Source organism: Amblyraja radiata, chromosome 15, assembly GCF_010909765.2.
Source record: "Amblyraja radiata isolate CabotCenter1 chromosome 15, sAmbRad1.1.pri, whole genome shotgun sequence".
In the NCBI taxonomy this organism is placed as follows: Eukaryota; Metazoa; Chordata; class Chondrichthyes; order Rajiformes; family Rajidae; genus Amblyraja; species Amblyraja radiata.
Window position 1 is genome coordinate 53,872,104 of NC_045970.1, and position 2,751 is coordinate 53,874,854.

The following is a 2,751-nucleotide window of genomic DNA, read 5'->3' on the forward strand; positions in this document are numbered from 1 at the left end:
ATGTCACTCTCCATCCTGATTAAGAACTCAACCATATTATGGTCACTCTTGCCCAAGTGGGCACGTACAACAAGACTGCTAACTAACCCTTCCTCATTACTCAATACCCAGTCTAAAGTAGCCTGCTCTCTCGTTGGTTCCTCTACATGTTGATTTAGATAACTATCCCGCATACATTCCAAGAAATCCTCTTCTTCAGCACCCCTGCCAATTTGATTCACCCAATCTATATGTAGATTGAAGTCACCCATTATAACGGTTTTGCCTTTGTCGCACGCATTTCTAATTTCCTGTTTGATACCATCTCCAACTTCACTACTACTGTTAGGTGGCCTGTACACAACACCCACCAGCGTTTTCTGCCCCTTAGTGTTTCTACACGATCAAAGATTACTACACTATCAAAGATATGTGTAGTAATATATCAGCAGCAACCAGAGTCCAACACCAGCAGTCACTTGTGGACGCAACAGGATTTAACGACTGAGGCAAATTCCTTGAATGTACGCATACTTGGCTAACAAAATTTACAATTCGATTAATGACAGTGGCGCAGCGAGCGGTTGGGTTGCTGCCTTCCAGTGAATGCAGCACCCAGAGTAGCACCCGGGACCCAGGTTTGATCCTGACTACGGGTGCTGTCTGTACGGAGTTTGTACTTTCTCCCCGTGATCTGCGTGGGTTTTCTCCGAGATCTTCCATTTCCTCCCACACTCCAAATACATACAGGTTTGTAGGTTAATTGGCAGCAGCCACTTGACAACCAAAATTCATTTTGTGAACACAAACTTTTTAAAAAGCGAGGCAAACAATTTGGCAGCAGCCACTTGACAACCAAAATTCATTTTGTGAACACAAACTTGTCAAAAAAGGCAAGGCAAACAATTGGGCTGCAGACACCCGACAACCAAAATGTATTTTGTGAACACAAACTTGTCAAAAAAGGCAAGGCAAACAATTGGGCTGCAGACACCCGACAACCAAAATTTATTTTGTGAACACAAACTTGTCAAAAAAGGCATGGGGGAGGCGGAGCGAGGTGTGGGGGAGGGAGGGGGAGTGATGGGGTAGGGGAGGGAGGGATAAGAGTGTGGAGGGAGGGGGAGAGGGGTGGGGGGAGAGAGGGGAAATAGTGGGGAGGGAGAGTGGAAGGGGGAGGGGTAGGGACGGTCCATCTGTTCCCCATTCCCTATCATCCCCAATCCTCTTTCTCTATTCCCACACACGTGATGCCGAGCTTCGACACAGGCTGCGGGGGAGGGGCTGGTGCTGGGGCTGCTGCATTCCGATTGGACATCTGTGAGCTTTGGGCATTGTGACATCACACGATGGAACGTTCGCCCACATTCTATGTGTGAGAAGCCAGTTTTTTTTTAATTGGGGGGGGGGGGAGAAGGATTTGATTAAAAATGGGTACATAAAGACGTCGAAATGTAATCAGGAATGGATACTTGGAATGAAAAGTGAAATCTCTACCGAAATGGAAAAAATCTCGGCGATTCTGCGTCTGGTGTCTGATAGATAGATAGATAGATGGAGAGAAGGCAGGAACAAGCTAGCACCGCAGCGGTATGAACATTGACTTCTCCAATTTCAGGTAGTCTCTGCCATCTCCTCCCCTTCCCAGCTCTACATCAGCACACTGTTTCCGCCACTTCCTTTCTTCTTCCCGCCCCCCACCACCCTCCCATCAGTCTGAAGAAGGGTCTCTATAGAAACATCGCCTATTTCCTTCGCTCCATAGATGCTGCCTCAGCCGCAGAGTTTCTCCAGCATTTTTGTCCACCCATTCACACAAGTTCTGTTATCCCACTTTCCTCACCCACTCCATACACATTTGGGGCAATTTTACAGATACAAGAGATGAGAGAATAAAACACTCTTGACTTACATCGCTAATGTGTGGGATAGAACTAGTGTACAGGTGATCGGTGGTCGGCATGGACTAGGTGGGCCGAAGTGCCTGTTTCCACGCTGTATCTTTAAACTAAAAACACTAAAACCAGAGGGAGTCTAAAGAAGGGCCTCTACCCAAAACGTAATCCAATTTCTTCAGTCCAGTGATGCTGTATGCTCCATGGAGTTCCGCACAATTAAAGCATGGAATAGTCTTCACCCTACCATAGTTACCCAATCAGACACAACTAAATTTAAAGTAGCTCTTTTTTCCCCCAAGAACCCTTTTTTGCTTAAGTCCATGTCAAGAGTCCATAGACCATATATATACACAATAAATAAACAGATAAAGTGCAATAGGCTGAAAAGTAATATATCAGCAGTAACCATAGAGTCCAACACCAGCAGTCACTTGCGGATGCAACAGGATTTAACAACGGAGGCCAGTTCCATTTATGTATACATACTTGGCTAATGAAATGTATTCAATTCAATTCATGATGGTGGCGCAGTGGTAGACTTGCTGCCTTACAGCGCCGGTGACCCCGGTTCGATCCTGACTATAGGGTGCTGTCTGTACGGAGTTTGTGCGTTCAGCCCGTGATCTGCGTGGGTTTTCTCCGAGATCTTCGGTTTCCTCCCACAATCCAAAGACGTACAGGTTTATAGTTAATAGGCTAGTGTAAAAATTGGCCCTAGTGGGTGTAGGATAGTGTTAATACGTGGGAACTGCTGGTCGGCGCGGACCTGTTGGGCCGAAGGGCCTGTTTTCGCACTGTATCTCTAGACTCTAAGAAGACCAGGAACTTTTTTAACCTTTCTCCCCCAGTGTGAACAAGCTGGTGTACCAATTGT

At 46.4% G+C, this 2,751-nt stretch overlaps 1 protein-coding gene across 1 annotated transcript in view; it reads left to right on the forward strand.

Moving 5' to 3' along the window:
• Positions 1 to 2,751, forward strand: part of LOC116981584 (zinc finger protein 208-like) — a 111,946-nt gene that overhangs the window by 13,336 nt on the left and 95,859 nt on the right. The window lies entirely within an intron of this gene.